At 40.4% G+C, this 9,423-nt stretch overlaps 1 non-coding gene and 1 pseudogene across 1 annotated transcript; one reads left to right on the top strand and one right to left on the bottom strand.

The window, feature by feature from the left end:
* The first annotated feature begins 5,483 nt into the window (after nucleotides 1-5,483).
* On the top strand, nucleotides 5,484-5,555 carry TRNAQ-CUG. Its single transcript has one exon. It is a non-coding gene; the product is annotated as a tRNA-Gln (tRNA).
* A 2,030-nt stretch (nucleotides 5,556-7,585) lies between these two features.
* LOC102867428 lies at nucleotides 7,586-9,188 on the bottom strand (annotated as a pseudogene).
* Between the last annotated feature and the right edge of the window lie 235 nt (nucleotides 9,189-9,423).

The following is a 9,423-nucleotide window of genomic DNA, read 5'->3' as shown; positions in this document are numbered from 1 at the left end:
TTTTTTTTTTTAAAAAAAAGGGTATGTGAACAGAAATACATTTATTTCAAAAAACGAAAACAGAAACCTGAATTCGCTTTGTATTGAGCTACAATGTGGCAGGTGATTAAAAAAATTGTTTAAAAATATGGAACGCTTCATGAATTTGCGTGCCATCCTTGTGCAGGGGCCATGCTAATCTTCTCTGTAGTGTTCCAATTTTAGTATATGTGCTGCTGAAGCAAGCACTGTTATTAAAAATAGAATAGTTAGGGGTGGGGGAAAAGATGAGACATTTATGTGCATATTGCAATTAACAATCAAGTACAGGACATACATTTCGATTAAATGGGGATGGGGAGTGAAGAAAAGGAAGAAAAAAAATTGAAATAGAGGTTTCTTTTTTTAAAAAAAGTTGTTGTTGTTGATTGTTGTCAAGTCGAGCATGACTCATAGCGACCCTATGAACAAAAGACCTGAAGCCTTTCTAGAACTATCATCATTTATCGAAGTTCATAGAGTTTCCAGAGGCATGTTGTTTAGGAAGTGGATGCCACTTCTGCAATGCTTTGTTTAAAAATTAGCTGTTTAGATCTTTTTAAAAGTGCCTCAATTTTGATGTTATTGGAAACATGTCGATTAGTATTCCATTAATTTCTGTGGCCTTATTTTTTTGCCAGTGCCTTCAGGGCAGCTTGAACTTCTTCCATCATTACCACTGGCTCTTGTTCATATGATGCTTCCTGAAATTTTTTAGTGTCAACTAATTCTTTTTGGTACAGTGATTCTGTGTATTTCTTCCTTCCTTCTTTTTTGCTTTTGAGGGTAAATAGTAAAGATAGACAACCCCAAAGGGATGGACTTCCCTCCTTGAAAAGAAATAGTGTAGTAGTAGCTTGTATGCCAAGCATGGTGGTTATTGTTGTTGTTATGTGCAATCAAGTACCTGCCACTCATAGCAACCCTGTATACAACAGCCCTAAGCTCTGCTCTATCTCTTATCAATCTTATTGTCTCCAACACACCTACCCCTATTATCCTAATGACTGAATGAATTAATTTCATTGAGGGTCTTCCTCTCCTGCACTGTCCCTCCACTCTCCCAAGTATGATGTCCCTCTTGCATGATCCCACCTTGTGACATGTCCAAAGTATGTCAGATGAAGCTTCAGAATCCTTGCCTCCATGGAGCAGCCTGGTTTCAGCCTATCCAGGATGAACTTGTTTGTTCTTCTAGCAGTCTGTGGTATATTCTGCAGCACCAAAGCTCAAAGGCATCATCAACTCTCCTTATATCATCCCTAGTCATTATTCAGCTCTCTGATGCATAGCAAGCAATTGCAAAGACCATGGCTTATATCAGGCACAGTTTAGTCTCCAGACTGACATCATTGCTCTTCAGTACTTTGAAGAGGTCTCTGACAGCAGATTTTCCCAATGAAATTTTCTTTTAATTTCCTGATTGCTGGTACCAAAAGCGTTGATTGTAGAGTCAAGCAAACTGAAGCTGTCAACAATCTCATTCTCTTTACCATCTATCATGATGCTACCCATTGGCCCAGTGGTGAGAATCTTTGTTTTCTTGATGTTGAGCTTCAATCCATATTGAGAGAAGTAATTTTGTATGTTAGCATTAGTGAAACCATTTTGTTCTGACAGCCATTTTAAGAAATGTATGCCTCACCTAAGTGGCCATCAACAAACGAATGGATAGAGAAGCTGTGGTATATTCACACAACGGAATACTATGCTGCATTAAAAAACAAGGAACTCATGCAATATTATTCAAAATGGGTGACTCTGGAGGACATTTTTCTGAGTGAAGTATCTCAGCACAAAGGACAAATACTGCATGATGCCCCTGTTATAAAACAGGACTGACGTCGGGGTTGGGGAGAGACCGAGAATGATGGGTTCAATAATGTATACTGCATTGAAACAGATGAGGGAGAAAACTGTTTGAAAGGGATATGTGATTAGGTATTTTTGTCATGACAGGTGTGTCTAGAGCGAAGGCTACATAGTGGAGTGGACCTGGGGGAGGGTTTGTAAAACAATGAAAGAATTTTTCTTTAACTTTTTCAAGAGGGTAGTGTACTAGGGGGTAGGGTTGGGAGGGGAGAAAAGTGCAACAATGAATGAATGAAATCCAAAGTATCTGTAAATTTTTACTGAAATTAATAATAAATATAAATAAAAAACAAAATAAAATTTAAGTCTCAATAATTTTGGCAATAATGTATTTTAAGCTTTAGGTTCTAGTACAAACTGGCCTAGATTGGTAATTATTCCCTCTGCACGTGCCCAGGAGCCGGGACACTCTTAAGAAGTCAGAAAAAACAATGACTCCCCAATGTGAGGAAACCTCAACTGCCAACCACGCTTTGTGTAACCCCATGCCCAATCTCTGTATATAAAATTGATCGTAGCTTTCCCTCGGGGTCAGATCAGTTTGAGCATTTACAAGACGTTCTGGTTGCCTGCAAAAAAGATTCGTTGGCATCACAACAAGATAAAGGTAAATAGCCCAATTGAAAGTGGGCAGGATAAGAACAGATACTTTACCAAAAGACATTCAGATGGCCAACAAACACATGAAGAATTGTTCAAAATCCCTAGCTCTAAGAGAGATGCAAATAAAAACAATTATGAGATATCATCTCACTCCAGTAAGAATAGCAAAATTTAATAGAACAGCAAAACAGCATTTGATAATGCTGGTGAGGTTGTGGAGAAACTGGAACCTTATTCACTGTTGGTGGGAGTGTAAAATGGTGCAACCACTATGGAAGGCTGTATAGCACTTTCTCAAAATGTTGCAAAAAGAAATACCATTTGACCCAGCAACTCCACTACTGGGAATATACCCCAAAGAAACCATAACCGCCACCCAAACAGATATATGCACACCCATGTTTATTGTGGCTTTGTTCACAGTAGTATAAAGTTGGAAACAACCCAAGTGCCCATCAATAAACGAATGGGTAGAGAAGCTGTGGTATATCCACACAATTGAATACTGTGCTGCATTGAAAAACAAGGAACTCATGAACTATTATACAAAATGAGTGACCCTGGAAAATGCTATGCTGAGTGAAATATCTCAGTCACAAGAGGACAAATACTGCATAGTGCCACTGTTGTACAATGGGACTGACATCGGAGTTGGGGGGAACATAAGAAAAGAGGGGATAAATAATGTATATCGCATTGAAACAGAGGAGGGAGAGAACTATTTAAAAGGAATATGTTGTTGTTGTTATGTGCCGTCGAGTCGTTTGCGACTCATAGCGACCCTATGTACAACAGCCCTAAACCCTGCTCTATCCTGTGCCAATCACATGGCCTCTGCCACACCCATCCTGATTACCCCAGTCACTGAACTAATCCACCTCATAGAGGGTCTTCCCCTCCTGCGCTGTCCCTCTACCCTCCCAAGCATGATGTCCCTCTCCAAGGACCTGTCTCTCCTTACAACATGTTCAAAGTATGTCAGATGAAGCCCCAGAATCCTTGCCTCCAAGAAGTAGCCTGGTTTAACCGTCTCCAGGATGAATCTGTTTGTTTTCTTGGCAGTCCATGGTACATTCAATACTTTTCTCCAGCACCACAGCTCAAAGGCATCAATTCTCCTTCTGTCTTCCCTAGTCATTGTCCAACTCTCTGATGCATAACAAGTGATTGCAAAGACCATGGCCTGTATCAGGTGCACCTTAGTCTCCAGAGAGACATCGTTGCTCTTCAGTACTTTAGAGAGATCCCTAACAGCAGACTTTCCCATCGTGATACGTCTTTTGATTTCCTAGCTGCTGGTGCCAAGAGTGTTGACCGTGGAGCCAAGCAAACTGAAGCTGTGAAAAATCTCAATGATTCAATGTTATTTTCATGACAAGAGTCCAGAATAAGAGCTGCATAGTAAAGTGGACTTGGGGAGAAGGGATTGTATAACAAGGAAAGAAATTTCTTTTATTTTCTTTTCAAAGAGCGAACTGGAAAGGAGGGGTGAGCAGGGAGGAAAATGTGCAACAATGTATGGAATGTATGAAATGTATGGAATGTATGAATGGAAATCCAAAGTCTCTGTAAACTTTGATTAAAATTTCAATTAAAACGGATATTTGTGATAAATAAATCATTGAATGTGTAAAATTCAATCATTCGATGTCCAGCCTCATTTCTATCACCAAGACCATACGTTCCTACTACCATTCCTTCCTTATTGTTTTCAACGTTTGCATTTCCGTTACCAATAGTTATTAATACATGTTGATTGCATGTTTGATCAATTTCAGACTGCAAAGTTGGTAGAAATCCTCAATTCCTTCCTCTTTGTCTTTAGTTGTTGATGCATATATTTGAATAATAGTCTTATTAATAGGTCTTCCTTATATAGTTCATGTTTCTAATAATGGATGCAGCCTTGGATGTGCTCACCAGTCTATGTTAGGAAATTTGGAATACAGCTGCTTGGCCATCTGACTGGAGGATACCTATATTTGTTTCTATTCCCAAGAAAGATGATTCTTTATCAAACAGTATTGTTTGAAGACTAAGGTGCATCTGATCCAAGCCATAGTCTTTTTTAGTCATTTGCTGTGCATCTGAGAGCTGAACAATGAATGAGGATGACAGAAGAATTGATGTCTTTGAGTTGTGACGGAGAAGAGCACTGAGTGGATGGCTAAAAGAAGAAACAGATATGTCTTGGGGAAAGTGCAGCCGGAGTGCTATTTGGCGGCAAGGATGCCGAAACTTCATCTTACCCATTTTGGGCATGTAGCTAGCAGGGGCTATTCCTTGGAAAGGGACGTCATACTGGGAAAGGTCTACAAAGTAAAGAAAAGCCCTTAATGAGATGAACTGACTAGAGCAATGGGCTCAAATGTGTCAGAGATGATAAGAATGGCACCGGACAGGATTGAACTCAGATTTGTTACTCACTGAGCCACTGTGAGCCTTACTTGACCCTACGCACCTAACAACAACAACAGTTATGATGAACAAGGATTGTTGAAGTAGGCAAATTTATAGTCTTCTGGAAGTATTAAACTTTTGTCTATTTTTAAAAATCTTATAATGAGATCTTGAGACTAGCAATTAATTCTAGGTTCTATTTCATATCTACGCATTTAGTCCATGTGGAAATAAGGTTGGTAATTGTTAAGGTAGGGATTAAATTTCTTTATTACCTCAGTACATTTAGTTTAATTATATGCTATAACCATCAAAGCATTTACAATGTTTTTAAATGTTTGCTTTTTAAAGGTTCAAACTAGTTGCTTTTATCTGCTTTCCTCTCTAAAACAGAAATGGTTCACACTCTGGACGTCGAATCCAGCTATCCTTGTTGAAAATCTCGTTATTTAAATTTAAGCTATGTGTTTAACTTTTTGTTTGGGGTTTGTTTTGAGATGAAGATACATATAGATTGAGAATCAGAATGATTGACACTACGATGCTTTCCACAGGTTGGGTATTAGACTGCATGAAGAATTTTATGTGCAGGTTCCATGGTGTAATGGTTAGCACTCTGGACTCTGAATCCAGCGATCCGAGTTCAAATCTCGGTGGGACCTTATTAGTCACTGTAACTCTTTTTAATCCCCCCTCCCCCCTGCCTTTCTAAGTTAATGAAATTTAACGCCAGGAACGTTTCTCATTCAAACAGAAGAAACAGGAGTGCGCCCCAAGTTTACTTATCTCCGTGCTATCCCTGGCTCTTTCTGCCTGTCATCCCTGTAATTTCATTCTCTTCTCCCTTCTCTTTAGGAATGGAAGTTCCAAAAACACAAAGGAAATTCCTGAACAAGCAGAAATACCAAAAAAAGCGGAGAGGAGAAAAGAAAATGAAATAAAAGTAAGGACCAGAAGAGAGAGAAATTGAGCATTCACAGAAGTTTTCAGTTGCTGCTTTTTGACAGCATCAGGTTCGTTTGGGGCGCTCCCAGCCCTTCATCATCCACCAGAAAACCAGGCTCCTCTAAGAAATCTCAAAGCTGCTTTCCTGGCATTTGTTCTTAAAAAGTTTTTTTGTTTCTTTTTTTTTTTTTCTTTTTCCTATGTGTGATGGGTGAAGTGGTTTTATAGTGAGTCAAAGCCAAGTTAATGTCCTTGGTGTTGACTAGTCCGTGACACACTCACTGATACAATGGATGCTGTTTTCTCTCCTGTACAGGGCAGTGTGCAGGGCGTGGAGTGGTAAACTGGAAAATCAAGGTGTAACATTTCTTTAGAGATAGAGATCTAAACAACTAGGTAAATGTCTGTAGGCTTATTAGAAAGTATTTATCTCTGCAAACTAGATGTTGAAAGAAGCTAGGGAGGGACACAAGGAAGTGCCCAGACCTTTGCCTGTGTTTCTTACTCTTTTATTTGATGAACTATCACAGGGGACCTAGGTGCTGCCCCAATTCCTCAGAATCACCTCCTGACTGCCCAATCTGTCAAATTGCTTTTAATTGTAGACAAATTCTAGAATATCTTTTTTTTAAAAAAAACAAAAAACACCCCACAGCTTTTATTCTAGTATCATTGCCCAGTTCTCCCCAATTTACTCTTTTTATTACAAGATAGAAAGGTAAGAAAGGTTTACTAGAAAGTTACATCCCAAAGGGGTATACCTCCCTTCTAGAAAAGAAATATGAAGGAGAGGCCTAAATTTACTCTTGCATAGCAGTATTGCTCTATTTCTGCATATACCAGACTTACCTGTTTAATAAAGAGTCCAACAAAGTAGAAAGCATTACCAGTAGGTCTTGCGCGCTCCGCAAAAGCTTGCCTGCAGATCCAAAGTGCCGCCCTCCCATGGCGCCCCCTACAGACCGTTCCCTTCTGCTTTCTATGAAAGAGGAGCCCTCACAGGGAAAAACTTAACACCCTTCAGTGGTTTTACTGCTAAGTATTTATAAAGAAATAATTGTGGGCTTCTCCTCAACTCCTATCCTGCTTTCTCATTCTGATTCAGAACCTGTTCTAAAGATTCAAAGATGACAGTACTTTCCCTCCCTTCAAATTCTGAAACTATTCTGAGATGCTCTTTAGACCTTAAATAAAATATTCTCTAAAGTCTTCTTAAAACCAAACAATATTTAGCTTAAATTGTGGTTGTCACATCTGCTTTACATGAAGAAGGTCCTGGATTCAAGCCCCGGTGGAACCGCAGGGTTGTTTCTTTTCCCCCAGCAGCAATAGCAAAGTTCAACAAGGCAGCAAACAACAAATGCTGTCAAGAGTATGGAGATTGGAACTCTTAGTCACTGCTGATGAGAATGTAAAATAGTACAACCCATATGGAAGGTGGTCTGGTGCTTTCTCAAAAAGTTAGATTATGACTTTTTTTTTTTAAGTTGAGAGAAAAGTCTTTATTTTCAGTATAAAAAATGTCCATTAGGTGGAGGTCAAAGGGGGTAGAGGCAGATGCCTACATAGGGGGGCAGCACGGTGGACCTTCCCAGCCCCAGCAGTCCTTTGATCTTGTGTAGGCCTCAGTAGAGTCCCAGGTAACTATACAGGTGCAGGATGAACAGTAAGAGGGGTCAGAGGTGCAAGTCTCAATGGGAGAGTAGAGGAGGGTCAGCAGAGGTCATGAGAAGTCCAGAATGCAAGGTCAGGCCTGGTCGAAGTTGAGTTTCTTGGCTGGAGGAGTTTCTCCCAGCCCTTCAATATCCACTAGGTCACTGTTGGCGTCAGAGTCGTTCAGAGCACTGAGTGTCACATCAGCTTTCTGCTTCTTTACAGGGGGGCCTCCGGCCTCAGGGACAATGGAGCTGCTGGGTGGGGGGGCTGCTGGAGGAGGCGACAGAACACCAGATGCCACTTTCTTGGGCCCTTTCTTAGGTGATTCGGCTGGAAGGGGAACGCCAGAGTCTTTATACACTTTTCGTTTCACAGTGGCCTTTATCTGAGCCACTGTCCGTTCCTTGATGACACAGCTGATGTGATTAAGATCGTCCCAAATCGCTTCACAGCAGCCCTCAGCATCTCTATTTCCGTCTCCGTCCACTTCGCACCCGCGGGCGAAGAGTCGGCCACGGGATGCAGCTGCATCGCCAGCTTCCCGAGCTTCGTGAAGGCGGCGCCGGCCGCCGAGAAGATCTCTCCGACCTTGGTGGACACTAACGTCACGGCCCCGCGCGCCTCCTCACGGAGACGCTGCCGCCGCCGCCGTCACGCGAGCCGGGACCACGGACAACCCCGCGGCTGCACCGCTCCGGCCCCTCAGATTATGACTTTTAAAGAAATTTTTTTTTAAAGTCTTATTGTGTCATATTGGTTTTTCATTCAACGGTCATAAACGTTTTGTTTTACAATATTAATTGTAATTGATTAATGTAATGAATTCATTACAATGTCTTATCAACCCATGATAGACAGAGAAGAGATTGAGGTTGTTAACAGTTACAGCTTGGTTGGCTCCACAATCTAGAAATCAAAAGAATTGTGTTAGGTAAATCTGCTGTCAGGGATTGGTCCTTAGAGAAGGATATCATGTTTGGAAGAGTGGAGTGACAGTGCTGGACAGGAAGATCCCAGATGAGATGGGTTGATGCCGTAAATAGGGCAGTGGGGTAAGTGTGTTGGAGACTTGCTATGAGTTGCAGGTGACTCGATGGCACACAACAACAACAATATATATACTGCCTTCCCTTCACCTCAGTTATCTGTTTATTAATTTTTGCTCTTTAATCTTTTTCTTCTCATCACTGATAACTATCCAGATATGATTCTATATGTGTGTAAACCTACTACATCTTTAAAAACTACATCTGTAAAACTGTATCTTTAAAGAACTACATCTACATTTTTAAAACTACATCTGTAAAACTACGTCTTTAGAAAACCCTATTGGGATTAGCACAAACTCTTTCCATAACAATTATATGAATCATTATGAATTGAAATTATTTTAGGACAATGGCTTTGAATTTTTCTTTCTTTTAATTTGGGTTATCTTTCAGAGACAGAGGGAAAAGATAAAATTATCTGAGTAAAGTTAAGTTCTTTCCCCTCCCCCACAAGTACATTTTATTTGTGGAAACAAAATAGCTGAAGTTTCTGGTCATAATTTATTAAAAAATTGTAATGTGGTAGAGTTGGTCAAACACTCAGAAAACAGACTGTTAGAAGTGTCAGGACCCTTGCCTCACCTGTGTGTGACTAATTTTGTGCTTTTCAGATAAGTCTAATCTGGTTTGTCTGAGCGTATACATGCTTAACATGAAAACAAAGATTCTTACAACTGGGTTGATTGTCAGCATCATGATAGATTGCGAAGAGATTGAGATTGTTAACAGCTTCAGTTTTTTTTGCCCCCACAATCAACACTCTTGGTACCAGCAGTTACGAAATCAAAAGACGAATTGCATTGGCAAAGTCTGCTGTCAGGGACCTCTAAAGAGTACTGAAGAGCAATGATGTCAGTCTGGAAACTAAGGTATGCCTGAT

This window comes from Elephantulus edwardii, unplaced genomic scaffold, assembly GCF_000299155.1.
Source record: "Elephantulus edwardii isolate Elephantulus edwardi_28Jun2011 unplaced genomic scaffold, EleEdw1.0 scaffold00384, whole genome shotgun sequence".
Classification (NCBI taxonomy): Eukaryota; Metazoa; Chordata; class Mammalia; order Macroscelidea; family Macroscelididae; genus Elephantulus; species Elephantulus edwardii.
This window is presented reverse-complemented; position numbering and strand designations above follow the sequence as displayed.